Raw genomic sequence first — 14333 nt, 5'->3', positions numbered from 1 at the left:
AAATATATATATGGTAAAATGTAGACTTTATATTATGTTGTTATCGATTGAAGTTTGTATGGGGTGGGTATTTTTTACTGTCCTTTTCTGACATACCTAAACATAGTTTTTATCTTAATAATTGCAAAGAGGATCGAGTATTAAAGAGAGTTACTGTCAAAGTAAAATGTGTAATCACAGTGCATAGACTGCCATCTCTCGACAGAGGCTTAAAACTTTTGAACCTCAGTTTTGACAATTTGGGCCATATTCTTAGCTTGATATGTTTTAAAATGTCAAATATTTATATTAGCGCCATCTAGCCGAGCGTACCCCAAAGGTGTATCGCCATCTAGCTCACCGTACCTTTTTCTGTATGGTTTTGGGGTACGTTTTTTTAGGGTTCCGTAGTCAACTAGGAACGTAGGAACCCTTATAGTTTCGCCATGTCTGTCTGTCCGTCCGTCCGTCCGTCCGCGGATAATCTCAGTAACCGTTAGCACTAGAAAGCTGAAATTTGGTACCAATATGTATATCAATCACGCCAACAAAGTGCAAAAATAAAAAATGGAAAAAAATGTTTTATTAGGGTACCCCCTACATGTAAAGTGGGGGCTGATATTTTTTTTCATTCCAACCCCAACGTGTGATATATTGTTGGATAGGTATTTAAAAATTAATAAGGGTTTACTAAGATCATTTTTTGATAATATTTATATTTTCGGAAATAATCGCTCCTAAAGGAAAAAAAAGTGCGTCCCCCCTCTCTAACTTTTGAACCACACAAAAGTAGAACTTTATAAAGACTTTCTAGGAAAATTGTTTTGAACTTGATAGGTTTAGTAGTTTTTGAGAAAAATAAGGAAAACTACGGAACCCTACACTGAGCGTGGCCCGACACACTCTTGGCCGGTTTTTCTTAGACTTTATCGGTCTATACGAAGTTATATAGGTCTTTGATAATTGTAACTTATAATTACGAAGACATTTTGTTACTTCGCTAATTAAACTTCGCCAAAACAAAAAAATGATATTCGGCGCGTGGAACGTGCGAACGCTTCTTGACCGCGATGAGAATGCCTGTCCTGAAAGAAAGACCGCCATAGTAGCTCGGGAACTCGGCCGATACAATGTGGATGTAGCTGCCATCAGCGAGACACACCTTGCCGACGAAGGAGAGCTGGTAGAGAACGGGGGAGGTTATACTTTCTTTTGGAAAGGAACTGATTCTTCAGAACCCCGAAGATCAGGTGTCGGATTCGCGGTCAAGAATAGTCTTGTAAGTTCGCTACAGGAATATCCCGTCCATCGTCGGCAATATGTACAGCAATGGTCAGCTGCTGCTTAGCTTATGTGCACAATATGGTTTTGCAATAACTAACACCATGTTCAGATTACCTGCCAAGCACAAGACGACGTGGATGCATCCAAGATCTAAACATTGGCACTTAATAGACTATGCTATTGTGAGGCATAAGGATGTTTCCCAAGTTTAGATCACTCGTGTAATGCGTGGCGCGCACTGTTGGACAGATCATCGGCTTGTTGTCGTCAAACTGTCTCTGAGTCTTCGTCGCCCTCGAAGATCTGGCAAAAAGAAACCTGTATGCTTAAATATTAACAGTCTAGAAAATCCGGAGGTAAGGAGAAAGTATGTTGACAGCTTGTCTTGTGAGCTTCCGTCATCTATCGACGACAGCTTGAGTGTTGATGCTCTGTGGAACTCTTTGTCCTCTCATATACTTGTCACAGCTGAGACTACGCTCGGTTTAGCAGTCCGTAAGAACGAAGACTGGTTTGACAAACATGACAGGGTTCTGGTAGAAGCTTTGGATAAACACCGTCAGATCCTAAGACAACACCGAGGAGAGCGTCAAAACGGAGACATTAGACGAAGTGAACTGGAGGTGAGAAGACTATGCCGGGAAACCAAGGAACGGTGGTGGCAGAACAAGGCTCGTCATATGCAATGGCTCGCTGACTCAAACCAGCTCGGAGAGTTTTACGGGGAGGTCAGAAGGCTGATCGGCACCAACTCCCAAGCTAAGATACCACTAAAATCAGTTGATGGTGAGTGTCTTCTAAAAACTAGGGAGGATGTGCTGAACAGATGGGCTGAACATTTTAACGCTTTGCTCAATGTAGATCGTACAGCAGATCTAATGCATATTAGCCTAATACCTCAGCTCTCCACACGCGTGGAGCTGGATGAGCCTTTGTCGCGCGACGAGGTAGTTCTTGCCATCAAACAACAGCAGAATAAGCGTGCGGTCGGCACTGACTCTATACCAGGTGAACTGCTAAAGTACGGAGGCGAGGAGTTGCACTCGTCAGTTTGGACACTTTTTGTTCGTATGTGGGAGACAGAACAGGTTCCATCTGCCTTTAAAATTTCACGTATTAAGGCCCTGTATAAGAACAAAGGTGACCGAGCGGATTGTAACTCGTACCGCGGTATTTCGCTTCTCTCAGTTCCTGGAAAGGTCTTTGCCAGAGTTCTTTTGAACCGCCTTATAAATCTCTCTGAAGAGATCCTACCCGAAACACAGTTTGGCTTCCGTCCTAATCGGGGTACCTGTGAAGCCATCTTTTCATTGCGTCAACTGCAGGAAAAAAGCAGGGAACAGGGACAAAGTCTGTACTCTTGCTTCGTTGACCTTGAGAAGGCCTTCGACAGTGTCCCCCGTGAAGCTCTGTGGATGGTGCTAAGTAAGCTAGGGTGTACGGATAAATTCGTTCGACTTCTGAGACTTTTGCATGACAATATGGAGTGCTGCGTCGCTGTGGATGGCGAAGAGTCTAGCTTCTTTCCCGTTACCTGTGGGGTGAAGCAAGGCTGCGTCCTAGCACCAACACTCTTTGCTCTCTACTTTGCTGTGGCTGTCCGTGAAGTCTTGCAGAGGCAGAGCTCGTCGAATGGAATTCGCATCCGTTTCCGTACTGACGCTGGTCTTTTTAACTTGGCTAGATTCAAAGCTCGCACTAAAGTCTCGTACGCTGTGATCACAGAGATCATGTACGCGGATGACTTGTGCTTTATTGCGGAATCTCCTGGTGACCTGCAGGAACTTGTCACTGACTTTCAGGAGTCCTGCAACAAGTTTGGACTGAAAATCAGTGTTAAGAAGACAGAAGTTATGTCACTAGACATCCGCGGTCGCGAGACACTGACTGTCCGGCTTGGGGAGGATGTGTTGAAACAGGTAGATAGGTTCCGTTACCTGGGGAGCACAGTTACTTCTACGTGTGACCTCGACACTGAAATAAACAACCGAATCGGTGCCGCTGCTGCAGCATTTGGTAAGCTGGATGCAAAGGTCTTCCGTTCACATGACTTAACATTAGCGACAAAGATCTCTATATACATGGCGATTGTGCTTCCTAATATCTTGTATTCTTCTGAAACGTGGACCGTATATCGTCGCCACATCCGCGCATTAGACCGATTCCACCTTAAATGCCTTCGCAAAATCTTAAAGATCAGCTGGTCCGATCGTGTACGGAACACCGAAGTTTTGCGGAGAGCCAAAGTAGGTGGGATCGAAGTTTATATTATGCGACGACAACTTCGTTGGGGCGGCCACGTTTCAAGAATGGCTGAGGGTCGGGTGGCTAAGCGCATCTTTTACTCGGAGCTAGAGGAGGGCAAGCGAAAGCATGGCGGGCAACTCCTCAGGTATAAAGATGTGCTTAAACGCCACATGAAGAGCTGTGACATTGACCCGTTTCTCTGGGAGAAGCAAGCCGCCGACCGCCCTGGGTGGAGATCTTTTGTCGCTAAGAAAACAAATGACTTTGAGTCCCGTCGACTTTTAGAACTGGATATCCGACGGGATGAGCTGAAGGCCCGCCCACCTGCGGTTATTCCATATAATTATTTTAACGGTGTGCTGTCATGCCCGTCGTGTGCACGGGTTTTCGCAAATAAAATCGGCTACGTGAGCCACATGCGAGCACATCAGCGTAATCAACAAAGGAGTTGAAAACAGTCACCATGGTCGGATACGGCCGGGAGAGATATATAATTTGTAGTTTGAATGTGTGGAAGACTACCCCTTTAATATGTATTTCTTTATATTTATTTATGTGCAAAGTAGACCTCAGCGTACCTCCATAAGCCTAGCTAAATCTCGACCACGTCTAAAGACAATGCCGTGTGACTGTCGACAGAATTAATTGAAATTTATTGCGTCTCATCCGCGATTCGGACTCCAAACGACACTCACCGCAACCACCAGGATCTTCAAAAATGCACTTTAAGGTTTAACTGACAAGGTTACTTAAAGCTTGTAACATATATTATTTAAAAGTTTTCTCAGCCTATATCAAATCAAACAGAATTCGATTTTATGTCCTAGATGACAAGGTCAAATTTGGCGTGTGATGTATGGACGTGTCCGGTCCGTATTGCGCGTCTTAATATTTACGGTCGTCGGACAATCGAAGATAATGGTGGCACTCATGTGATTTGAGGCAATCGTGGCTGTGTCTCATTGAATTAGTTTGACGGTTGTTGTTCAGAACCATGTTGTCTTTAGTAAGGTAAAGTTTAAAAACATGACTACGTACACCTATCGTTTGTGTTTCGTCTTGGCCAGTTTTTGAGAAAAGTATTCAGAACATTGTTTTGCCTGTGTGGTGACGGGTTAAGAATTTCACCACCCCCTTTCTTCCCGTGGGTGTCGTAGAAGGCGACTGTGGGATATGGGTTAAATTGTGGCGTAGGCGAGAGGCTGGCAACCTGTCACTGCAATGTCACAGTTTCGTTTTCTTTCAACCACTTATTTGCCAAGAGTGGCGCTGAAGTTTTGGTAGTTTCATGTGTTCTGCCTACCCCTTTATGGGATACAGGCGTGATTGTATGTATGTATGTTGTATGTATGTATTCAGAACAATTCTGGTTTTAATTCAATAATGTTGACACTAAAACACTTATGTTATTATGTCTTGAATTCTTAATTATCTTTAAAACTGTACTTTACCAAACATTTAAGTAAACAGGAATAAACATAGCGTTCTCACAACCATTAAATTCTAAACAAGGCAACCCCTTTCTCCATAAAATCTGGAAAAAGTCCATTAAAGGGAGATTTGGAGACATTACTGTCCTTAATTTAATGGCATCGTGATGCACGTTTAAATGCATTGAGTTACATCGTGACGTGTGGTCACCCTTAGGCAAAACACAGTAAACGACTTATTTGAGTAGTAAATCGTTTAAAATTGGACTCAGTTTAGTAGATTTATGTTTCAATAAAGAATGTTTTCTTTCACTAACTTAAGACACTTCACTTTTGTAAACCTATTGAACAGTTTTGGGCTTTAGTGACCATGCCTTTATCGGTGTCTTGTAGGAAGCTTGTTCTGACTTTAGACAATCAAAATTAACATTAGTATTATGTTAGTCACACGGGTTCTTTACAAAAAAACTGAATTCTGTGAAGATAGAAAACGGAAAAAAGCTGTATTTTAAAGTAGGTTAATACATATTGAGTATATGTGTCTTTTGTTTTCTGATCAAACGGTTTATGTATCTAACACATTTTTTTAAATACTTTACTTTATAAAATGAGATAAAAACATTATAGCTAGCACATAAAATGCTTATCCTTAGCCCCAGGCATAGTCGCACTCGCACGTGAAACTTTGCTAAGGCCCATATGATAAGTATACGTCGATTCAAAGCGGCACAAGGCGCTAATCGTTCTAACTGCACTGCAGAAATTCCGTTCATATGTCAATCAGTCAGGTTGGTACATGTACATACTAACACGTCCAATTTACCACGATTATCATTCACATCATTCACTCATTCATTCGTTCATATCGTTCACCCACGAGGAAGCGTGGCGGATATCGCAGGGTCGTGATGGATTATTGCGTCTAGACTAGATGTTAAACTAAACTCTTGGAATTGTCAATCTGTGGACTGAGCGTGTCATATTTAAATTGATGTACCTATTGTAAATTAAATAAAGCTAACTTATTTAATTTACAATACAATGTAGAAAAAGTTGCGTTATAACGTTATGCTCATTCTCATGCACCGTTACGTTATAACGTTTAACGCTTTAAAAGATAGGAAACGTTATTTACTGATAAATCAAACTTGTATGAAGTTTTATTTTTCAAATTATTATAGTTGGCTACAGATAATTATAATGCATTAGTTGTCAAGTGTCATAGACTATCCAACCCTGAAAAGTTAGCACTTAGGTATAGTTAGTAGTCTGCGGTGTCTTAATTGACAGATTAATGTCGACGAGTAGAAAAAAGGGTTTATGGGTCTTCCTGAAATATTGCTAATTATGCGTTGAACTGTAGGCGTGTTCTTTCTGTAACCCTGCATGATAGGTGACAACTGAATTGGGTCACATTCTCGTGATTAATGCATGTAACGTATTAACTATGTATTTGCGAACAAGTCTATTGTCTTCCGCTTTTGTAATTTATTAACCTTACTTAGGTTACACCTTACAATCTATGAATAGGTACCAATCGGCTGAATAAATGTAAGATCGTTTTAAAATGCCTATTATTATTAGATACCTATGCGATACTTGTATATTACGTGGCGGAATCTAAACTAATGCTGCATCCCATATAAACTGCCTAATTTATATTTTAGACGAATTACAATTCAAGGTAAATCAATGAACTTGTACCCAGAATGAGTTTTAATGACCTAACGAATGCCGGTTACAAATTTAAGAATATACAATTATACAAGGTAAAATACCCCATAATGGACGGTGATGCCATTATGGACAAAAAAACACAAAACCTTAAAAATAAGTATCTAAAATTAGTTTCTAAAAACTGACGGCTAAGTACCATAAACTAGAGTTGTAGAGCTGTTTCATTTTGAAGTTTCAATTAATTCGGTTATTTCTGAAGGATTTGGCGACAAGATGAAATTCACCAGTTTACTGAAAAAAATATCAAGACGAATTCTTAGTAATGTTGCTAAGAGAGTTGAGTTCATGTATAAAATAATAAAAAAATAATACTCGGTGTAAACTTGAATGCGTTTTACTTACTGCATTAAGCATAAGATAAGGTATAAAACATACTAGTTTGTTGCTCAAAAGATATAAAGAAATGGCGTTATTTTGCGACTGTCCATTACTGGAACCGAAAAACTGCGTACCTCCTATGATGGACAAGGAACAATTTACAAAACCAAAATTTACAAGAAACAATCCTATGTTAAAATAACCCAAACTAATTGTATTTATGGTATATAAAATTGACTCATTGAGTATCAGTTGGCTTTAAAAGTAAAATTTTAAACTTATTTCACTGTCCATAATGGGGGATCCATTACTGGAGATCTGCCGTCCATAATTGGAGAAAAAACACCCAGTTTTAATTTGTTAACTGTGAAGAAACCAATAGGAGTATCTATTCTGCAATACGCTTGAAATGTAAAAGAAGGATAGGACATTCGAAATTTAACACGATTAGCGGTAGAATTTTTACATTTATCAGTGAAATATCAAAAACAGGCGAAAATTTGTCTTAAACTGTCCATGATTGGGTCCGTCACCTCATATCTAAATATACTATCTATACTTTCGGCTTAGTAAGTCGGTTAAAAAAAGTCATTATTGTCGTAATTTGTATTAAATTATAAGAAATAGTAAAGTAATACTTAAACTAACGACAAATTTGCAATAATGTTCTTATTTATGTATCTACATCTTTTTTAAACAATAGTTATTTGTTTTACAAGGGGGCAAAGTTGTTGTTTAACCGCACGTGCCAATATTGAAGCCCGAGCAAGCGAAAGACTTGGAGATTGAACCGCGAGCGTAGCAAGTGGTTCAAAAAGTGGAATCTTGAGCGTTGCGAGGGTTTCAAGGCACGAAGGTTAAACAAACTTTGCCGCCGAGTGAAACACAAAATTTTTCACCACACCAACACGAACAAAATACTGACTATAAAACATCAAACTCAATCAAATCTATCAATTTGTTCAATATTTATAATTCTAAATCATCATTTATAGATAATTTCTACCAGCCAGCTCAATATATCAAGTTAAAATTTGTATGAAATTACTTTGCACTCTTGTGGATAAAATGCAATTTTGCTATCTGTTTTCGAATAGCAAAGTAAGCCTTTATCAGTTGGTGTGGTGAAAATATCTTTGATACCACTATAATAATTATGTTTATATTATATTCGTATTACATACCTATAACTTAAGATATGAATATACGAGTAGATACGGTAATAGGTATACGGTATAGGTAAGTACTAATTACATAGTAGTAGACACACAAAGGGCGACAGTAGGTAGGTCCGTTTTTGCCACTAAAATAGTACGCCTACGACAATGAATACAGATCCAAATTAAAATAAGCATTAAATTTTGGAATGCGCTTTGTTCCAAACATATGTTTGTTGTTTTAAAATGGATCGGTACATTTTTTAGTGAGTTTGAGCGAATGTCATTTGAGCTGTGCTGTTTACACTATTGAAATATTAGGGCCTTTTTATACAGTACGAACTCGCATGCGAGTTTTATTACATTGCGGTATTTGATTGGTGTGCTGAATTGTATGTAACCTCAACACTTCAACAGCATGCAATGTCATTAAAATCGCATGCGAGTTCTCACGTCGTGTACGAGTATATGGGCCCTTATTCGCATAACAAAATCTGAAGCGTTTTTTTTTATTAAGTACTTCAACATTTTCCGTTTTTGTTTACAACACCTTCGTTATTTTCACTCAATGCAAAAAGCAAATGCATCATACACTTATTTACCGAAACTAATATGATTCAAATGCGTAGGCGATTCTCTGAAAGAGTATAAATCCCAATATCACGTTCATAAACTAAAATATCTATAAATACTGTATGTTCATATCATGTCCAATTATAAAGTTGAAAAGAAAAGCGTAACTCATTGTGCGAAGATTGAAAATCGAAACGCAGACTATGCGTGATACGAGTTTGCGATAGTTATCGCTTCATTTGGCCGAACCAGTCTATTTTCCAATTTATTCATATTAATTTCTAGGAAGAAAAGTAATCGTCAATAACCCAGCTACTTGTAGATATTTCCAAGGAAATTTGTAAGTATGTATAGTTATGATTATAATTCATTTCTTTACTGTTTACCTACACAATTTATTTTTCAAAGCATTCATTCACACATACAGCATTTTATATGTTTTCTGATAATCAATAGAGACGAAAAGTTTGTTTGTTTCGTTGTTTTATTACTAAGTTTGTATAAAAAATAGTGAAACTGCTCTGCCATAGAAAATTACAAATTTTCAGCCAAAAGTTAAGCTTGTCTTTAATTAGTACATAACATGTACATATTTTTTAAAGTTAAACGTAGTTATATAAACCTGCATTATAAAAGGTGTAATTCCGAAAACTTTCCAAAATAACATTTATAGGTACACATTTTTTTGTGTTTACTTGGTTAGTAACAGGGAGATAAAGAGATGAACAAGTAGCAAATTAAATGGAACAAAAAGTATCAACTATTAATTAGGCAGTTTTTTTTAGATTAATCTACGATTGCGAAGGCCTGTATGACGATTGACGGATAGATCTTGATTACATTCAAATGTGACCATTGCTGACAGATGTGATGTTGTGAACGTTACTTTGGGGACGAGTAGAATGCTTAATAACCTAGCAAGTGTATTTCGCAAAACACATGGTTCAAATTATTAGTTTTTCTTGGCAAAACAAGATTAAAAAAGTATGGTCCTTAGTGACAAATGTAAATATCAAGTTTTGTCTGTTGATTCCTAGCTGCGGAACCCACGTGCGAGGCACACGTTCCTTGGTATCCGGAACAGAGTACTTAATAGAGTCTTATTAAACACAAAAAAAAATGTATTTTTATGCTGCTTTAGCGGCATTTTAATGATGTCTAGTGTTATTTTTATTGTTTGTATTCTTATCTCATGAAATGTGGTTCAGTTCCTAGGTACTACATATAAACCAGTAGCAGCACATACACCTAGCTATTTTAATGACTCATGATAGTGGTTAAAGCGCCAGATATCTAACTAAAAGCAATGAAAACGGGTCATTTTTAGTAGGAATTCCGATACAAAACTATCTCAATTTATTGCTCTTAGGTGTATCAATCACTCAAACATTTTAACGAAAGCAAACATTGAGCGCTCACTTGCTTAATCACATTTAAATTAACTTTGTTGATAGATGTTAATCATTAATGTATGGGAGAGATAACCTAAGCATATAAACGACATGTTAATTATATCTATTTGTGTGCAGCGTTTGCTTCTTTAACAAAGTTGTTTTCATATACCTAAAAAAGCATAATTTTAAACATTCAAATGTCTTTTAACCTTCACTAGCGATCGTTGTCGCCGTAAAAATAAAAAGTTTATCAATGTATCTGTCACTAAAACTCTACCGAGAAACTCGAGGAAGACACCTACATTAGAAAAAAATTATTTTTGCACTAAATATTTAATTACACTGTCCACTAATGTCCGCCCACACCATGCCAAACTGACGCTAATTCTTTTAATCATACAGGGATGTTTATAAGTTATGTGAGATTTTACAAACAGATACTTAGTTAGAAACCAAACGACAAGTATGAAAATTAAAAATGGACGTGCCAAAAACTGTTTAAAGTAAATAAACACGTAGTTAGTGTTCAAATTGATTATTTTATTTCGACGCATTAATCTTTCACAGTCGTATGAAATGTGCTTTTTCAAAAATATAACATTCGACTCCACAGTTCTCTCTGTCCAAAGCAACAAAAACACATTGTTTGCCACGTGTTGCACGCGGGCTTCGAATCCCGGCAGAAGCCTCAGACCTTGCCAGCCCTATTGAGATGTAACTTTAATTGTTTAAATGTGTCAATGCGGCGTTTTTGTTGGCCAAAGGTCTTCAGACGGTTGGTAAGGAAAAGGGGCTGGGTATAATAGACCTTGTCATTCGCGCAGACGCGCTGAGTGGATCGTATTGTCACGTCTTTAAGGGTAGATTTGCTAATCCGCACGTCCTAGTGAGTGACGCGATCTATAGTGCATACCTACCTAAATAAATACATTTAGATTAGGTAGGTAGTGTTTTTAACTTTTTTAGGGTTCCGTAGTCAACTAGGAACCCTTATAGTTTCGCCATGTCTGTCTGTCCGTCCGTCCGTCCGTCCGTCCGTCCGCGGATAATCTCAGTAACCGTAAGCACTAGAAAGCTGAAATTTGGTACCAATATGTATATCAATCACGCCAACAAAGTGCAAAAATAAAAAATGGAAAAAAATGTTTTATTAGGGTACCCCCCCTACATGTAAAGTGGGGGCTGACATTTTTTTTCATTCCAACCTCAACGTGTGATATATTGTTGGATAGGTATTTAAAAATGAATAAGGGTTTACTAATATTGTTTTTTGATAATATTTATATTTTCGGAAATAATCGCTCCTAAAGGAAAAAAAAGTGCGTCCCCCCCCCTCTAACTTTTGAACCATATGTTTAAAAAATATGAAAAAAATCACAAAAGTAGAACTTTATAAAGACTTTCTAGGAAAATTGTTTTGAACTTGATAGGTTCAGTAGTTTTTGAGAAAAATACGGAAAACTACGGAACCCTACACTGAGCGTGGCCCGACACGCTCTTGGCCGGTTTTTTATCAGAGTAAAATAGTAAGCTGTGTTTAGAAAACGTGGTATTTTTTTAATTTCTTGATATACAACCGTTTTTTCCTGTTGTACAAAATAATATTGCCCGTAGGGAAAAAACATCAAATTTAAAAAAAAATACCTTTTAAAATTTTCTACTGACTAATAATAATTAAATAGGTATCCGGAATATCTAATATTAATGGCGGTTGTACCCTTTTACTTGGGTGCTTACTAATTAAAAACTTCGCTTTAATTTACGCTTTTCCCTTTCTCATATCTCGAAAAAGAAAATATTTTAATGAAGTACCATATTAATAAAAGTTGTGACTGTTGAGATTAATGTAATCATCCGGTTTACGAAAAGATTAAACGTTTGTAAAGGATGCGATAGAAAGCACATCCTTTCCAAATATACATTTTAATGATATTCAGTTTATCTGCCAACTTCGCGGCAACAGGAAAGGGGTGTCACAATATTTTGAGATTGGTGTTTTGGGCAATACCATTATATAGTTATATTTTCAGGTGACTAGGATTTACACCTGTATTTTTAATGCCCATCATTAAGTAACCACAGGTCTTGTTGATATATTTGGCGCCGTTTCGCTCGACTTCTGCCAAATTTCAGAATTTCATAAAAAGTGCGTGGGCTTTTTAGGCTTAAAACTAGATGGCGCTGTGTCGCAGCCTAGAAGTGGCCAAAATCATATTTTCCCCAATATTTTTGCGTGTTTTTATTTTTTATAAGAACAAATGACATATTTCTTTATTTTAATATCATGATATCATGTCAATACACATTTAATAAAAAAACATTGTAGGCATCATCGATCATAGTATTTAATGGGTGGCGCTAAAACATTCTTAGTATGAAGATTGTAAATCCTATACTTATAAATAATCCTTGATATTAACATAAGATTTTGTATATGTATGTCAAAACAATACTATGGTTTAACGTTTTGACATTACGAAAGGTGAGACATGTCAAATGTCAACATTTATAACACATTTGACAGACAAGGTCCACTGAACTGTAAATTTTTTGAAAGGATATTTATAGTAACTGATGCAAATTATTATATAAAAACCGTTGATTTTGAATATAAATAGGTACTTAACCCACACTGTCATGATAGATGCCACTTCAATAAACACAGTCAGAAGTATTCTGAAAACGTAACTATACAAATTAAACTTACAAAATATGACTAAAGTGATTTCCTAGAATTCTGAATCATTATTTCCTAATTACGTTCACACATAAACATATGCATGCCAACGTTCTATATTTAATTATATCTTAAAATAACACAAATCGACTTACCAGCTTCTCGGAATGAATACAATCCCCGTACGGGGCATCCGCAAACACTGAAACGTCTGAAAAGTTCACTTTCAATTGTCAAAGTAGATATCAAAGTCACTTGTAAGTACGTGAGTACAGCACCAACCCACGAACACTTCGGTACGGTTTAGTTCTTAATCCGTCGAAACGAGCGAGTTCCTTTGCAGAAGTAGTCGCACTTACAAACGTCCGCACGCCATGAGCTTTAATTCAAGACTGAAGATAATCGAGTGGAGAGCTTTCAGCGTAGCGATGCGTATGCGGCGTTTCATGAGCGCACGGTATGAATACACCTATCCCTTTCTACATCACTGCACGCGTATGGTGAGGGTGCTAGTTGTTGTATTGCTATCCTGTTCATGCTTAATGTCAGCGGGGAAATTAAAGAAAACGTAACTGGGCGCGTTACGTAATGGTCAGTGTACGCGATGATTTATTTGGCTCGTGATTAATGATTTTCATGTTTTCCTTAATATTTTCTCGCGTATTTTGGCTATGGCATTTATTTTCGCGTTGCGTTAACTAATTGTCGTGAGTCGTGGGTTGAGGTGATGGTACAAGCTTTCAACAAGTACCTTGTTATCATCACAAAGTATTAAACTAGAAGTAAATAAATAAACATGTGTAGATAGTAGTTTTACATTTTGTTGCATGCAAAGCGGGGCCTCTAGATGTAGGTATGCTGTTATAATTCTTCGTCAAAAAAAAGACATCAAACTAAAATACGTATAAAAAAACATGCTAACCCCATAAAAATTTAAATACCCATTGGGAGCCCCCTACACATGTACTTAAACCCCAACCTGTTCTCTGCCCGTCCCAAAAGTCCCAAAAATTCCAGCCGCGTTGCCTCGCTGAAAGGCTAAGGATATTTGCTGGACCAAGAAAGATCCAGCCCGGGGATCACAGCCCTTTTCCCACAAACGACGCCCTATCTCTCTAACAAGCTTCTTGGACTCGGCACACCACGGTCCAGCCGTCTCGACAGCAATCGGAAAAAAGTCATACACTGGCCCTAGGTTGGCATACTTGCCATGCTTAAATTCTTATATTTGATCGTTTGAAATTTTATAGCAAATCAAATAAATAAATATGTAGTTCATAAAGTCCAAAGTGTAATGTTAACTATAATTATAGAATTTGCTCTCAGTCACATTCAAACATTAAGAAAAGCTGTCCAACTAAATTTAAAGACTTCACCCTAGAAGCTATTCAATATATTTTTATATTCTTAGTCTCATTCGAACTCTTTGACTCTTATGATTATATTTCTTTCACGAGAGTTGATTTAAATAACTCTTAAGTATCTATTAACAAACTTTGAAAGTAATAATGTTGCTAAAAGATAAATACGTATGTAT

General features: G+C 37.5%; 1 protein-coding gene across 2 annotated transcripts in view; it reads right to left on the bottom strand.

Moving 5' to 3' along the window:
• Window positions 1-13173, bottom strand: part of LOC125227705 (fibroblast growth factor receptor homolog 1-like) — a 75320-nt gene extending 62147 nt beyond the window's left edge. For both annotated transcript variants that reach the window (XM_048132017.1, XM_048132020.1), the window contains exon 1: window positions 12952-13173. The gene's annotated coding sequence lies outside the window, so the exon portion shown is untranslated. The remainder of the gene's footprint in view (window positions 1-12951) is intronic.
• Between the last annotated feature and the right edge of the window lie 1160 nt (window positions 13174-14333).

Source organism: Leguminivora glycinivorella, chromosome 1, assembly GCF_023078275.1.
Source record: "Leguminivora glycinivorella isolate SPB_JAAS2020 chromosome 1, LegGlyc_1.1, whole genome shotgun sequence".
NCBI lineage: Eukaryota > Metazoa > Arthropoda > Insecta > Lepidoptera > Tortricidae > Leguminivora > Leguminivora glycinivorella.
The sequence above is the reverse complement of the archived record's forward strand: the minus strand, read 5'-3'. Positions and strand labels throughout refer to the sequence as shown.